The 17,583-nt window shown below is 43.6% G+C and overlaps 1 long non-coding RNA gene across 1 annotated transcript; it reads right to left on the bottom strand.

Moving 5' to 3' along the window:
* Positions 1-1,771: 1,771 nt before the first annotated feature.
* LOC132827394 (uncharacterized) lies at positions 1,772-16,810 on the bottom strand. Its single transcript, XR_009645996.1, has 3 exons — positions 16,716-16,810; positions 3,637-3,744; positions 1,772-1,852 (listed from the first exon to the last, which is right to left on the bottom strand). It is a non-coding gene; the product is annotated as an uncharacterized LOC132827394 (long non-coding RNA).
* Positions 16,811-17,583: the final 773 nt, after the last annotated feature.

The following is a 17,583-nucleotide window of genomic DNA, read 5'->3' as shown; positions in this document are numbered from 1 at the left end:
GTATAAGAATCAGGGAGTTGGGGGGGGGTCATTTCTCGTTGTTTTAAACCAAAATGGGACAAACAAAAAGAACTGTTTCCAAGTTGCTTCCTGTGATAAATCTTACAGACATCAATGATTGTTCCCAATAGTCAATGATTTGTATAAGACATCCGGGAGGCAATCAAAATGGTCAGTTCTGAGACCATCTTGGCTATGATACATCCCTTACCCAACTTGAGATATTACAAATAAATAAATGTTTGTGCCATCTTTTTGGTTTTATGAAATGTGACTTTCTGCGAACAAACCAATACTGGCTTTGTTAGCCCTCTCTAAAAACTCTAACTTAATGCTGAATTATGGATTCCAAGAGACTGCCCATGACTGATTTTAGACTTGCTCGCTAAAACTGTGCTTTGGTACTCTGTTACCTCATCCCTGATTTCCTTCTAGAACTTTACATGCATAGCATCAGATCCTTCTCTACTTTCAGTTTTTAATTTTTTTGGAACTAAGCTTTTCGACGTACACAAAGTCAAATATGCTCTCATATTGTCTTTCCTGCTCTGATCTTACTCCTGACAAGAAGTCATGATTAGGAACTCACTAGTTGAAGAATAACATGTATTAATTTTTAGTCTATCACATTTTTTTGTGATATAACTTATGTGGGGTTCTAGTTGATCACCTTGGACTCTTGAATGCAATTAAAATTTACAAACCCTAGTGTCCCGGGTTTGTAAATTGCCTTCAATATAGATTTTAAAAATCGCTTAAAAAAAAAATTATCAGACAAAATTTGAAATCAAGCCATCTAGTAAGGCATTAGGAGAGGTGACCAAAAGTTTTCTTATGGAGATGGGTTCTCAGGAGCAAGCCCAAAAAGGACAGACCAGAGCTCAGGCAGACATAGAGTGAGAACTCCAAGGTTAAGGGCCTAGATGGTTGAATGCACAGTCACGAATGGTGAAGTGATGAAAATCAAAGATGTACAAATCACCAGAGTTGGCATAGTACAGAAACCTCAGAGACTTGGAGGATACAGAAATTTGGAAGGGATAGGTTATGGAGCAGTTTGAACACAAGAGTGAGAGCTTTGAAGTTAAAATGTTGCTGGATGATGAGCACATGTAAATCAGTGAGCACGAGTAATGGGTGAAAGGGGCATGATGCAAATTAGGAAATGGGCAGGAAAATTTTTTTGATGAACTTGAGTTTGTGGAGGACAGAATATGGAGGTGCTGCTTTGTCTCTAAGATGGCTAAAATTATTGTGCTGGAAAGGTTACTAAGCCTCTATATAAATAACTGGGCCAGATTATGCTGGTGAGAATATGCAGACATTCAAGTACATTTTTGCTTGCTGGACAGGTTTAAATTTAATCAATAATGTAGTTTGCCCCAAGGCCATTTCTAGAAGGGATCAGCTGTGCCCAATAAGTAACTGGGAGTGGAGACAGGGGAAGGATGAGAGACTCAGCAAGAAAGAAACACCCAAGTTTCCTCATGATTGGTGCCCAGTAATTTAGAGACAGGGAAGTGAGTACACTGTCAATGTCTCATCCCCAAATGAAGTTTATATAAGTACCTTAGAGGAATGAAAGACACTTGAGGGAATATTAATCATACTGGGGAATTTCCTGAAACACTGCTGAGGGACAATGCATTTTGCCCCTTTCATAAAAAATCAAATGCTATTTATATTTAACTCTCACTGCAATGCAAGTAACTCCACATTAAAATTGCAGCTTAAATAAAAGGTGTCAACACTGGAGAGGAATCATTCTTACCATGATGAATGTGCTCTTGCCAGAGGAGTGGTTTCCCTTAACCATAACATTCACCTGCAGTACTTCCAGGCTGATACTTATCTGTAAGGAGTACAGGATAGACAACAATCCTATTAGCATCCCAAACTGTAATACATACTATCTGTTTCCTTTGCTGAATGTTTGACAATGCAAACATGCAAATTAGGAGTCAAAGTAGCCAATTGCTCCCTCAAGCCTGCTTGGCCATCCAATAAGATCATGACTGTTCTGTTTGTACTTTGAATTCTATATTTCTATTTGTCTCCAATAACCTTTGATTCCCATATCTAACAAGCATCTACGTACCTCTGCCTTAAAAATATTCAATGACACACCCCTTCACCATCTTCTGAGGCAGAGTTCCAAGTTCACACAATCCCCTCAAAGAAAAAAATTCTCAACTCTGTGCTGATGTGAAACTTAATTTTAAAACAGTGTACTCTGGTTCTGGACTCACCCAAACGTCGAAACATCCTTTTCATGCTACCTTGTCACAATCATTCAACATCTTATAGATTTGAATCAAATCACCACTTTCTTTTTCAACTCCAATGAAAACAAGCTTTGCCTTCCAACTTTTCCTCCTCAGCCAATCCACTCAATCTAGTAAATCTTCTTTGAACCACCTCCAATACATAACAAGGAGACCATAACAGTACCAGTATGAGTTGAGAATGAGGTACTGGAAAAGCACAGCAGGTCAGGCAACATCCGAGGAGCTAGAAAATGCACAGTTTGGCATAAGTCCTTCATCAGGAATAAAACTTGTGGGACGGGGCTGAGAGATAAATGGGAGGGGAGTGGGATTTGGGGGAGGTATCTGCGAAAGCGATAGGTGGATAAAAGTGAGGGAGAAGGTGATAGGTCAGAGGGGGCAGTGATGGACATGTCAGCAGGGAGGTGCCGATTTGGAATCTTGGGACTGGGATAATGTTGGGGGGAGGGGAGATGAGGAAGCTGTTGAAATCCACATTTATCCTGTGTGGTTGCAGGGTCCCAAGGCAGAATATGAGTTGTTTCTCCTCCAGGTGTCAGGTGGTAATGGGTTTGGTGGTGGAGGCGGCCCAGGACCTGCATGTCATTGGCGGAGTGTGTTCAGCCACAGGGCGGTGGGGTTGGTGGATGCTGGTGTCCCAGTGCCAGTATGAGTTTTGTTCTCACCAGAGCTAAGTATAACTAAACAATAATATTCTTACTTTCACGATCGATTCCGGTCACAATAAAGAACAGTATCTCAATTACTTGCTGTACCTGCATACTAAGGTTTTGAATCTTATGCACTCGAACATTTTGATCTGTCAGAACGTTGGAATTCTACAGTCATTTTTAAGTAATACTTTGTTACTTTTTAATTCTTCCGGACAAAATGTACATTTTCCTACATTAAACTCCATCTGCCAAATTTTTGCCTGCTCAAATCTGTATCCTTCTTAGATTCTCTTCACAACACATTTTTCTACCTATCTATACCTGTTGCAAATTTAGCTACCATGCCTGTTTTACCCCAATCTATGATAGTTGATATAATTGTAAAAAGATGACAGCCCACCACACAGTTGCAGGACTGCATTTATCACATCCTGCCAAACAGAAAAAGACCATTTGATACATACTTTGATTTCTGCCAGCCAGCCAAACTTCAATCCATGCTAGAATCTAACCTGAGACACATGAACTCCTATTTTGCACAAAAAAAACGTTTTATGTGGCAGCTTGTCCAACACCTTCTGGAAATCCAAGTACAGTATGTCTACAGCCTCCCCTTTATCCTCAGCACATGTTACTTATTCAGGTAATGCTAATAAATTGGTTGAACATGATACTTCTTTCACACTGAATCTTACCAATTGATGAATAGGCTCTTGCCAGAGGAGTGCCTTTTCTTTATCATAACATTCATTTGCATGGAGGAAGCTGTGGTACTGTTAGGCTCCTCCTTGTCTGCAACAGCCCTAAGGAGTATAAAACAGACAGCAATTTCACTGATACCAATAATTCAAGGTGTTAACAATTCTTAGTGCCTCAAACTGCAAATGGTGATTCAGTGGTTAGCACTGCTGCCTCACAGCACCAGAGACCCAGGTTCAATTCATGCAGCAGGTAACTGTCTGTATGGAGTTTGCACATTCTCCCCGTGTCTGCGTGGGTTTCCTCTGGGTGTTTCGGTTTCCTCTCGCAGTCCAAAAATGTTCAGGTTAAGTGAATTGGGCATGGTAAATTACCCGTAGTGTTAGGTGAAGGGGTAAATGTAGGGTAATGGGTCTGGGTGGGTTGCTCTTCAGAGGGTTGGTGTGGACTTGTTGGGCCGAAGGGCCTGTTTCCACACTGTTAAGTAATCTAACCTAATCTAATCATTCAAGCCATGTCATCTGCCTCGAGTTTTTCTAAGTGCCCATTGACATCCTTGATGGTTGGTTCTAACACCCTGCCCATGAGAGGTGGCCTGAAGTTTCCTGTTTTCCGACTCCTTCTCTTCTTGGATAGTACCTTCCAGTCAACTTACACATTTTCAGAAGCTAGTGTATTTTACAAAATTAACACTAATGCATTTCGGCCTATTGCTGCTCCTATGTTATATGACTTTCCTACCTTATTAACTACTTTCTCTAGGACCCCCAAGAAGAAATCCATCACAATCCAGGGACTTATCAGCCCATGCCTCTATCCGTTTGCTCAGTACCACTTCCCCAGTGATTTTAATTTCATCAAGTTTGTTGATCAAGTTTGATTTACAGCTTTTATTGGAATGATGTTTTGTTTTTTCTTAGTGAAAACAGAAGTAAGTCATTCGAAGAGGCTAGTACATGAGTTATACTGCTACTTTAAACTCAAAGTCGACTACAAACGCAAGCAATCCCTTCTGAGGCAAATTAATTGCTGGTCCCGGTCCATTTGTCTTTCTATCCTTGGAATGTGGGTTTAAATCTAGCCCACACTGTTCGGATGAGACTCTCTCATCTTTCAAGGTCATACACAAACTCAAAGTTAAAAATCACACAACACCAGGTTATAGTCCAACAGGTTTAATTGGAAGCACACTAGCTTTCGGAGTGACGCTCCTTCATCAGGTGATAGTGGAGGGCTCAATCGTAACACAGAATTTATAGCAAAAATTTACAGTGTGAATGTAACCGAAATTATACATTGAAAAATTGATTGTCTGCTAAGCCTTTCATCTGTTAGAATACAGTGATAGCTTCACTTCTTTCAAGTGTAAATCACAAAACCTTTTTTTAGAAGTTGCATTCTCGGGTTAGCTGTTAACAATGGTGATAGCGAGACAATATGTTGAAGGTGTTGGCCCCCTGTGTTCTCTGTCTATGCCATGATGTTTAGATTGATTCTAATCTAAAAAACTTTTTCGCTTAGAATCAATCAATCTAAACATCATGGCATAGACAGAGAACACAGGGGGCCAACACCTTCAACATATTGTCTAGCTATCACCATTGTTAACAGCTAACCCGAGAATGCAACTTTTTTAAAAAATGGTTTTGTGATTTACACATGAAAGAAGTGAAACTATCACTGTATTCTAACAGATGAAAGGCTTAACAGACAATCAATTTTTCAATGTATAATTTCGGTTACATTCACACTGTAAATGTTTGCTATAAATTGTGTTACGATCGAGCCCTCCACAATCACCTGATGAAGGAGCGTCACTCCGAAAGCTAGTGTGCTTCCAATTAAACCTGTTGGACTATAACCTGGTGTTGTGTGATTTTTAACTTTGTACACCCCAGTCCAACATCGGCAACTCCAAATCATACACAAACTCAGTCAACTACAGTCTGTATGCTAGAAGGCAAATTTCTCATTACACAATCTCATTCAGGTATATCTGAAAGACAGCTAGAAGAGAAAATATGAATATTATATTGTTGAAGTACAGCATATTCTTCAGAGTTTAGGACCATGATACATTGTCAACATAAAACAAGAGATTTTTCTGCACTTACGTTACAATTGCCTATTTTACTGAAAAAAATACATGTGTATATGTTTGTTCTATCTGCAAAGAACACCATATTAATACATGCAAGTGCAGCCTACTACAGGCCTGACTGGCAATCGTAATTGGTGTCAGCATAATTCTCTGCATTCTCAGGATTATGTAGTAAATGTTGTCCAACAGAAGAATCATAATTTACACACACTGCACTTTTTGTTTCAATGAAACAAAATTGGTAACATTCATTCTATGGTTCATTTCTTAAGGCAATAGCTTGACCAATCAGAATCAACTCATCCTGTTCAAACTATGAGCAAATTTTAACAAGTGATTGTCAGTCATATTAAACTGGCGCATTCGCCATAGCAACACGGATTTCATTTGTTAACCAATCTGCATTGTCCTCCCATACAGTATAAATATCATTGTTTTTCTTTTTCTTAAGGAGGGTCATAATGACTCAAAACATTAAATTTGTTTTTGTCTCACTACAGATGTTGTCAGACCTGCTGAATTTCTCCAGCATTGTCTGTTGGTTCTGGTTTTCCTTTTATTTTGGTATTCTTGAGAATTGTCTCAATGAGTAAAAGAGAAACAGCCTCAACTAAATGGGCAATATTTTTCAGCAATACTTAGGTTCTGTACAACCGATTTACCAAGTATAGAGTCTTATTTTGAAACTAACCATGCTATGACTCCAGTTGACCTAATGACCTTGCAATCTCGCCTTGTGCCTTGTAAATGCTGAACAGATTTCGGTGAAATAATCACTATAGAAAACACAATTGCGGACCTACTCTTGTAGCTAATCTACTAAAAGTCTGGCCAATGGTGACCCTGGCTATCAGTGGTGAGGGATCATATTATTGAACGTGAAGGGAAGATGATTAAATTCCCTTTTGCTGGGAATCATCATTGACTGGCATGTATGGCACAAATGTTACTTGTTTCTTATCACCTCAAACTTGAATGTTGTCCACATCGTGCTGCATGCTACAGAAGCTACTTCAGTAACTGTGGGATATAGGTAAATTAGTGTTACTTCTGCAATTATAATTGCTTATACAAAGTAAATGAACTCACACCAGTGTGTAATTGTTTCAGCCAAGAGCTGAGTCAACAAGAATGGAAACTATGTGGAGAAAATGCATAATTTTTTTTTGTATTAGCTAAAAATGTATGCAAGAAAGAAACAGGACTGCAAAACAATGGTAGAAATACAGGCGACTAGATAAAATGCTGTGAGGAGAGGCAGTTAAGCTAGAAACGCCTGTACAAACAGTAGGTATAAACATCGGTTTCCCACTTTTACAGAAACACAGGAACAACCCCCAATTAAAAGGGTCATAATGATAAGATGCTGTGAGGAAAGGAACAGATGGAGGGAGTAGATAATGGTAAGGAAAGGATATGCCTAACAATGACCCACAGCAGGATGAGGTCAAACGGCCTGTGAGGCCAGAAATAAGCATTTTGTCACAGACAAGGCCGGATAAGGCAAGAGATAAACAGGAGTAATGGGTACCGGTCTTAGGGAAGTGGAGGATGTAAACAGGGGAGGAGCAATGAAATTAAAAAAAAAGGAACCAAATTATATAAATATCAAGTATTGGTTGAATTCGGTGTGTGAGTCCCTTGCCTTGTACACAGACAAACAGTGGACTTCACACCTTCTTGCAAGAGTAAAATAAAGGACACTACTGATTCAGATTTTGTCTCAGACTGAAATTATTGAAGTGTGGGAGCTTTGTTTCTCACAGTAACTGAGCAATTATGAATGGAACTGAATACTGGGCAATCGTCAGTGGGCATTAACCACCTCTGATCTTTAGATGCGGAGAAAGTCATTTGAAGACGATTGGATCTAAGACAAGATCTTGAGGAACTCATGAGCAGCTCTTGTGGTGCAATGATAATGTCCCTATCTTTGAGACAGGAGACCTGGGTTCAAGTCCCATCTGTTTCAGAAGTAAGTAATAGCATCGCTGAATGGGTCGATTAAAAAATATATATTCTGAGGAACTCACGTATGGCTCTTGTTGTGCAGTAGAGCTCTTCTGCCACAGTGGTAGTGTCCTAATCTCTAGGCTAGGAGGTCTTGGTTCAACCCCCACCTGCACTACAGATGTGTCATTACAAGTCTGAACAGATTGATTAAAGATAACTATACCAAGGACCTCCTACAGTGTTGTCCCAAGATTGACAGAAGAGGCCCCAACAACCACAACTACATTTCTTTGTGTTTGGCATGACTCCAGTTGACTGTATGACCTTGAATTACCCTACAGGATCGTTTTCATCCACTTGTATTGGTAGACAGGATGCTGGTTTAACATCGCAATCCAAAGATGGCATCTCTGAGTTTTCAGCACTTCCTTAATGCTACATATATGTGAGGACAGATTCACTCAAGTCTCTGAACTGAGTCTCAAGTCCGTAATCCTCTGAGTTAGAGACAACAGCACTACCAACTAGGACACAACTGACATGTAAGGCAACTTCAATGGCCTATACTGGGATCTTCTTCCTTGCATGAACCACATAATCTTTCAAGCTTACAAGTTAGACAGGGTAGGAAATCTAAGTCCGCAGGACGATACATCAAGATAATGTCACTTGCTCTCAGCATGCCACTAGGCCTGTCAACTCAGATTCTGTGGACAAGTAGTGGAGCGAGTCTTCACCCTTCTGACTCAGAGCTGACAGCACCACCAACTAGGCCAGATTGACATTTACTTTCAAGAAAGCCAAGCCACCGCTTCTGATTTCAAAGCTTTTAAGTACAATTGAGTAATAATTTAATCCACTCTTACTGGATGCACTCTTAATGTGTCTGAGCCAGCAACATTTAAAAGCAAAGCACTAAGCAAAACACCAACAGCAGAAACCCAGTTCCATCAGGCTTTAGCATCTGGTTATCGCTGTTACTTTGCAGTGAATGCATTTGTTTTCCTGAGTTCCCACTGTAATGTCACAGTTTGCTTCCTACCATCCTGTCTCCAAGGCATCAACCCTCCAATGTGGAGAGGAAGGAACACCAACAGAGACTAGTGAAAGAGACAGCTTTTCACTTTCACTGTGAGCGAATATTACTTGCCACAGCATAACATGGGAGAAATGAGTCACCAATGAAGGTTAACAAACCAAATACACTTTCTCGAATTATTTCGGTGCTCATTAATGTCAAGGTTGTCACGGCTGCTTTTTGGAGTAAGGTCAGCATACGGCTCTGTACAGTTTACACAGAGATGTCACCCGCTACAGATATATTTTCATTATTAGTAAATGTATTTTTATAAAATTTCTTTAGGTATTATTTTAAAGTAATAATTTCTTAAATTAACATATGTAACAGGAATTTCCATTTCATGTCACAGAACTTAATAATAATTGAAGAGCCTGATTTCAGAGTATGTGTGCCTTAACCCTAATCTCAGGACAGAGATACCCTGTTTGCCCAAATGTCGCGTGTCCACTCTTCACACCAGCCACCTAGTGCCCCCTCTCTGGGAGGCTGTGAATTTAGTATCAGTTTGATTTGAATCAGCAGGTCATAATCCCTTTCAACTGAAACCCAGAGTGCATTGCTTGCAGAAGGTGGAATGCTCACTTCCCCATCCCATGAAGAAACCTGGCCAGCAGTAGAGAGGGCAGGGCATAGGGTGTGGGAGCTAGGAAGGAAGGAAGCAGGAGAAGGGTGAGGAGTGGCAAAAGAAGCAGAGGAGCAGGGAGATGATGAGCAACGGTATAAGGGGACACGGGGAAAGGAGGGCAGAGACTTCTTTGTCTCCAATCAAGGGTTTATCATGCTTTCTGTTCCTTTGTGTATTCCTTATTTTCTACTCCCTGAAATCAGCCAGGCCCTTTGCCAAAACCCTGCTGATGCTTCTCCTCTGTTACTTTCTTTTTGTAGACCCAATCAAAATTTCCTCCAGAACGACCATTCTCATTTGTGATTTTCACCTCTTTCTCCTCCGAACCATCAGTATTATGGAAACACTGGCTGCAAAGTACATGCAGTGAATGTCATCAGTTCCACAAATCCGAATAACCGCTAACAGAATCATGGAAGAGCTAAATCAACTAAAGTAGATAAATTTAAGGAGAAGCTAGATACATATGTGAGGGAGAAAGGAACAGTATATGCTGACTGGTTAAGATGAAGTAAGTTAGGAGGAGGCGTGGAAGTCAAATACCACACAGTTGGACTGAATGGTCTATTTCACGCTGTAAATTCTATGATGTTATCTAATAACAGAGGATCAGTAAGTATACACATCACAGAAATATACCATGCAAACCAATCAATCCATGTCAGACTCGATGCTCCACTGGATACTGCTTCCATGTTTTATCATGAAAATCTACCAGTGTAACATTTTGTTTGGATTCAGATTTTTTAATAGAGATCCCACAGTTTGGAAACAGGCCATTCGGCCCAACAAGTCCACACTAACCCTCCAAAAAGCATTCCACCCAGAGCTATTCCCTACCCAATCCCTGTGACTCTGCATTTCGCATGGTTAATGCACCTAACCTTCATATCTGTGAACACTATGAGTAATTTAGCGTGGTCATTTTACCTAACCTGCACATCTTTGGACTGTGAACGGAAACTGGAGTACTCGGCAGAATTCACGCAGACACAGGGAGAATGTGCAAACCCCACAGACAGTCGCTCGAGGATGGAACCTAACCTGGGTCCCTGGCGCTGTGAGGCAGCAGTATTAACCACTGAGCCACCGTGCCTCAGAGGGGTGGGCTACTTTTGTGAAAGCCTTTTTTTAAAAAAGTCACTAGGTCAGATAGTTCTCCTAGACAGTGACTTAATCCAGTATGTGTTAGAGAGCATGGAGCCCCTGAAGTGTTAATGGAAGATTGTTTTGACTGTGAAAAGTTTACAACAGGCGGGAAAAATTTTGAAGGTCATTAGCTTGTTTTCTATTCAAGATGATCAAGGGTGGATTTTAGTTCAGAAAACCCAGAGATTAAAAATTGTTCAAACAGTTCAGAGGACACATGACTGGGATCAGAAGCAACAATAATATCTCCCAAAAAAGACAGATAAAACAACTCAGGGAAAGCACAGTTACTTGAGTAGCAAAATTTAGCTTGCAAAACTTTCCAACCAGGAGTGTTTGGCTAGAAATCTGTAGGTTGTTAAAAGCTGAAATTCAAACTTTGAAAATAAAGTCAGAAGTCACACAACACCGGGTTATAGTCCAATAGGTTTATGTGAAATCACAAGTTTTTGGAGTGACTCCACCTGATGAAGGAGCAGCAGGGTGAAAGCTTGTGATTTTAAATAAACCTGTTGGACTATAATCTGGTGTCGTGTGATTTCTGACTTGGTCCAACACAGGCACCTCAGCATTTTGGAAATAAAAACCAGTGAATGGTTTTTAAATAAGCAAACAGGTAGAGGATATTTTGCATCCAAAGTTAAGCATGTTGCTAAACCAGAGACACTGTAGCCACCTACGTCCAATTTGCTATTGAAACTGCACAGCTCTGTTTCAGAATCCCCCTTGCCATGTACTAAACACAACAACAGACAATCCAAACAAAAATCGGATAAATGAGGAACTAAAACCACATCTAGGGTAATCACACTGACACCTGTAGGACTCTTTCAGACAGGGTCTTTGGTAAACTTTGCTTGTTTTGTAATCTTAAGTAAATCTTTGTATTTGATCCAGACTCTCACATCCCTCTCTTAATATTTGATTCCAAATGAGATTGTTACAGTCTTAAACAAGTAGAACTTTATTTACTGGCACCATACGCAGGGCTGTCTAATCCTGATTGTTTACTTCCTTTACAGAATTACACAGCACTGAACATCAGGGATCTTAATGTTCCCATTTAATTCAATAAATTGTATCTCAAAAAGAAAGTCTTGCATCTATACAATGCCTTTGTACACCTCAGGACATCCAAAATGCTTTATAAGTAAACAAGTGCTTTTGAAGTGTAATGTAGATAGAAAACATTTTACACAAGGAATGTCCCACACACAGCAATGTGAAAATAACAAGATAGCGATAGTGGTTAGGGATAAGTATCAGCAAGATGTCCCTTCTCTTTGTCTGGGACCTGCTACATCTAACTGAGGGCAGGTGAATCTTCAGCTGAAAAACATCGCTTGCCTCAGGACTGTATGGTTTTCTAATTCCTCAGGTCTGCACTGAGGTGTAACAATCCTTTTGAGAATGTAACAAGTGAATGTGGTGTATTTGCCCAGTGCCACGGGGATCACTGCTGGAGTCTCAACTATTTACAGTATATTCTATATTAACAACTTGTGAATAACTGTCTGTATTGCAGCCAAATTTGCAAATGATATAAAGCTAGGTAGGAAAACAAACTGGGAAGTAGGTACAAATGGAGTTTGATAGGTTAAATGAGCAGGCAAAAACATGGCATATAATATGGCTGTCTAAAGTAAAATAGAAAAGCAAAATATTTATTTAAAGGCCGAATGCTGTGGTACATGGGATCCGGGTATACTCACACAAGAATTACATAAAGACAATGTGTAGTGCAACAAATAATTAAGAAGACAGATGGTACATTGACATTTATTGGAAGAAGGATGGAATATAAAATTAGGGAAGTCTTGCCACACGGAACATTGCAAGATCAAACCTAGAGTACCGTGCATAGTTTTAGTTGCCTTAAGGAAAGATGTATTTGCAATGGAAATAAGTCAGAGAAGGTTCTCCCGCTGATTACTGGGCTGAAGGGATTGTTTCACAAAGAAGGATTGAGCCTACAATCAGTGGAGTTTCAAAGTACGAGAAGTGATCTTGCTGAACCACATAAGATTCAATGGAACACTGACATGATAAATGCTAAGAGGATGTTTTCTCTTGTGGCGTAATCTAGAATTACGGAATGGCTTTAAAATAAGGAAGCTGTCGAGGTAAGATGACGAGAAAAAGGTTTGTTTTTCTCAGGGTCATGAGTCTTTGGAATTCTCTTCCACAGGGAGCAATGAATTATATGCAATCATCCAGACTTCAGTGCTGACCTAGACAGATATTTGGCCTACAGAGTTATGAAGGAGGAAATGAAGACTGCAGATGCTGGAGATCAAAGTCAAAGAGTGTGGTGCTGGAAAAGTTCATCCTGTCGGGCAGCATCCAAGGAGCAGGAGAGTTGCTGCTTCGAGTATAAGCTCTTCATCAAGCATGTGGGGTGGGGGCCCAAGGAGACTGAGGGATAAATGGAAGGGGGGGTGGGATTGGGGATAGGCAGCTGGGAAGGTGACAGGTAGATTGGGGTGGGGAGTGATGGTGATAGGTCGGAGAGGAGGGTGGAGCGGATAGGTGGGAAGGAAGATGGACAGGTATGACAGTTCAAAAGGATGGTTCCCAGTTGCAAGGATATAGTGGGGAGAAGGGGAAATGAGGGAACTGGTGAAATACACATTGATTCCGTACAGTTGGAGGGTCTCAAGGAGGAAGCTCAGGCTTTCTTCCTCCAGACATTGGTGGCTAGAGTTTGGCGGCAGAGGAGGCCCAGCACTTGCATGTCCTTGGCGGAGAGGGTTCGACGGTAGGGTTGTTTTATGCATGTGTCCCAGTGATGTTCTCTGAAATGTTCTGCAATTTGGCATCCTGTCTCCCCAATGTAGAGGAGACCACATCGAGACCAACAGACACAGAAGATAATGTGCGTGGAAGTACAGGTAAATCTCTCTCATATGCTGAAGGATCCTTTGGGGCTTTGCATGAAGGTGAGAGGGGAGATGTGGTCACAGGTTTTGCATCTCGAGGGCATCGACCAAACAAGGGAATCACGGAGGGCATGGTCTCTCTGCAACGCAGGTAGGTGTGGGGAGGGAAATATATCCCTGATGGTGGCATCTGTTTGTAGGTGGCAGAAATGGCAGAGGATGATGTGATGTATCCAGAGGTCGGTGGGGTAGAAGGTGAGGACCGTGGGGGTTCTATCTATGTTGCGGTTGGAGGGGTGGGATCCAAGGGTGGAGGTGTGGAAAGTGCAGGAGATGTACTGGAGGGCATTGTCAACCACGTGGGAGGGCAAATTACAGTCTTTGAAGAAGGAGGCCTTCTGGGATAGCAGAGGAATTGGGAATAAGGAATAGCATTTTTACAGGAGGCAGGTGGGAGGAGGTGTAGTCCAGATCACTGTGGGAGTTAGTGGGTTTGTAGTCGATCTCAGTGTTAAGTTGATTGCCGGAACTGGAGATGGAGAGGTGCAGGAAGGTGAGGGTGTTGTCCAAGATGGTCCAGGTGAACTTGAGGTCAGGGTGGAAGGGGTTCGTAAAGTTGATGAACTGTTCTACCTCCATATGGGAGCATGAGGTGGTACTGATACAGTCATCAATGTAGCGGAAGAAAAAGTGGGGAATGGTGCCGGTGTTGCTGTGGAAGATGGACTGTTCCACATATCCAACAAAGAGGCAGGTATTGCTGAGACCCATGTGGGTGCCCACAGCTACCCCTTTGGTCTGGAGGCACTGGGAGGATTTGAAAGAAAAATTGTTGAGGACTACTTCAGCTAATTGGTTGAGTGTGACAGTGGAAGGGTACTGGTTGGGTCAGCAGGAGAGGACGAAACGGAGGACTTGAAGGCCTTCATCATGGGGGATGGATGTCCATAGTGAAGATGAGGCATTGGGGACCAGCGAAATGAAAGTCATGGAGGAGGTGGAGGGTGTGGGTGGTGTCCCAAATGTATGTGGGGAATTCCTGGACCAAGGGAGACAGGACAGTGTCAAGGTATGAAGAGATAAGTTTGGTGGGGCAGGAGTATGCTGAGTTGGTGGGTCGACCGGGGCAGTCAGGTTTGTGAATTTTGGATAGGAGGTAGAACCGGGCAGTTTGGGGTTCCCGGACCATGAGGTCGAATGCTGTGCGTAGGAGATCCCTGAGGTGATGAGGTTGTGGATGGTCTGGGAGATGATGGTTTGGTGATGGAAGGTGAGGTCGTGATTAAGGGGGCAGTAGGAGGAGGTGTCCGCGAGTTGAATCCCACTCTGCAATCGCAACAAGGACAGAACCGCCTTCCATCCAACCAACCTCCAGATACAATGCAATATCCTCTGCCATTTCCACCGCCTACAAACAGACCCCATTATCCCATGGATATATTTCACTCCACACTCCTACCTGCATTGTGAAGAGACCATTCCCTCCACGACTTCCTTGTGAGGTCCACACCCCGACCAACCCACCTTCCACTCCCAGCACCTTCCCCTGCCACCGCAAGAGGTGCAAAACCTGCGCCCACACCTCTCCCCTCACCTTCATCCAAAGCCCCAAAGGATCCTTCTGCATCTGTACTTGAACACACGTCATCTACTTTGTCTGTTGCTCTCAGTGTGCTCTCTTCTACACTGGGGAGACAGGATGCCAACTTGCAGAACGTTTCAGAGAACATCTCTGGGGCACATGCACTAAACAACCCCCCCCCCCACCCCATCTGCCCAAACACTTTAACACTCCTCCCACTCCGACAAGGACATGCAAGTGCTGGGCCTCCTCCACCGCTAAACTCAGGCCACCTGACCCTGGAGAAAGAACGCCTCAGCTTCCTCCTTGGGACCTTCCAACCACACGCGATCAATGTGGATTTCACCAGTTTCCTCATTTCCCCTCCCACCACCCTATCCCAGATCCAACCTTCCAACTCGGCACCACCCTCTTGAACTGTCCTACCTGTCCATCTTCCTTCCCACCTATCTGCTCCACCTTCCACTCTGACCTATCACCATCACCCTGCACCTTCATCTACCAATCACATTCCCAGCTACCTTTCCCCTACCTTTGGGTCTGCCCCACATACGTGAGGAAGAGCTTATGCTCGAAACATTGACCCTCCTCTCCTCGGTTGCTACCTGACTGGCTGTCTCCTCCAGCACTAAACTCTTAGAGAGTTATGAAGGAGACAGGCAGGAAAGGGAGCCCAGGGTACTGTCAGATCAGCCATAGTTTTATTGAATGACATAGTGGGCTCGATGAACGGAATGTGGAGGATTCCACTGGTATTTCAACAGAGATTTTGTGCTTAAATTCCAGGAGTGGATCTCATGCCCACTGACTCGGAAATGATCCTCACTAACCACTACGTGATGGTTGAAAAATGTGCTGCAGAATGCATTGCCTCTTTGTCTGTATGCCAACTGTTCACAATGTCTTAACTCCTCTGACATGGGTATCTGCTCTGTTTTTCCCAAATCACTGTCATTCTGGTCTACTGTCTGCTGATCTGCTCTAGTTTCTTGACCTTAGGGATCCAAACACTGGTCAATGTCGGTCCCTTATCTTCAGTTCTGCTCCTATACCTCAAGATCTGGTCATTGTTATCTCCTGAGCTGCTGCTCTCAGTGACCATCAAAAGCTGGTTGGTCTTGCCCCCACTGACCCCCAAAACCTGGTCAGTCTGCACCCTCCACTGACCTTTACTCTCAGTGACCCTCAAATCTAGCAGGTTTTGCCCCGGCTCTATTTACCTCAGTGACTTCCACTGATCAGTGATGCCACCTGACCTTTTGCCCTCAGTGATCCTTATGTCCTGGTCAATCTTACCGCCTGACTTATTGTCCTCAATGACCCCAAGCCCTGGTCAATCTTGACCTCTGACCTGTTGCCCTCTGATCCCCAAGCCCTGGTCAGTTTTGATCCCTGACCTGTTACCCTCTGATCCCCAAGCCCTGGTCAGTTTTGATCCCTGACCTGTTACCCTTTGATTCTCAAGCCCTGGTCAGTCTTGACCCCTGACCTGTTGCTCTCTGATCCCCAAGCCCTGGTCAGTCTTGACCCCTGACCTGTTGCCCTCTGATCCCCAAGCCCTGGTCAGTCTTGACCCCTGACCTGTTGCCCTCTGATCCCCAAGCCCTGGTCAGTCTTGACCCCTGACCTGTTGCCCTCTGATCCCCAAGCCCTGGTCGGTCTTGACCCCTGACCTGTTGCCCTCTGATCAGTCTTGCTCACTGACCTGTCCTGAGTTGCTGCCCCCTAGCGGCCGGCGGTGCCGCTGTCTCAGGGGCGGGGCTCCGAGCAGCCCCGGGACTCAGTGGGCCGGGCCGGGCGTGGGGCGAGGGTCTGCTCACCGGGCGGACGCTGTTGCTCGCCGCGGTTACCGCGCTGCCCGCTGGTGGTTGTGGAGCCGGTGACCAGTCCTGGAGGATCCGCCAGTCGCTCACGGCATTTTAACGGGACCGCTGGCAGTCGGCGTCCGGTGCCGGTACGAACATCACTGCGGTGACAGGAGGCGCGCACGGCCGCGTAACCCAGGGGAGCGTGCGCGCTCCAAGCTGCCGAGGGTCGCGCGACCTATTGACATGGAGCGCGCGCAGGCGCGCAGCAGCTGGTTGTCTCTGAGCCAGAGTTCAGAATGTTGCAAACAGCTGGGACTGGCATTGCATCCAACTCCAAATAACCCCCAGCATCAGTCTGCATCCACGCAGCGGAACTCATGCAGGAAAGCGTCCCCAAGAACCTTCCATGTTTTATTTCTGGAAAGGACACACTTCACATGTTCCTGAGCCATCGCCACCATCTCTGTCAACCAATAGTATAAGTAAAAGCAGGTGCAAGAGGAACACTTCCCCAGCAAGTTGCATAGCATTCCCTCCTTTGACATGTAGATACTTTTGATTAACCTGTTCGAATGTGGTGGAACACATCCCTGGGGCAGGAGAAAGTGAGGACTGCAGTTGCTGTAGATCAGAGAGGAGAGAGCGGTACTGGAAAAGCACAGCTGGTCAGGCAGCATACGAGGAGCAGGAGAGTCGACGTTTTGGGCATAAGGAATGCGATGAAGAGCTTATACCCGAATCGTCGATTCCCTTCCTCCTTGGATG

The sequence above is a fragment of the Hemiscyllium ocellatum genome, chromosome 24, assembly GCF_020745735.1.
Source record: "Hemiscyllium ocellatum isolate sHemOce1 chromosome 24, sHemOce1.pat.X.cur, whole genome shotgun sequence".
Classification (NCBI taxonomy): Eukaryota; Metazoa; Chordata; class Chondrichthyes; order Orectolobiformes; family Hemiscylliidae; genus Hemiscyllium; species Hemiscyllium ocellatum.
This window is presented reverse-complemented; position numbering and strand designations above follow the sequence as displayed.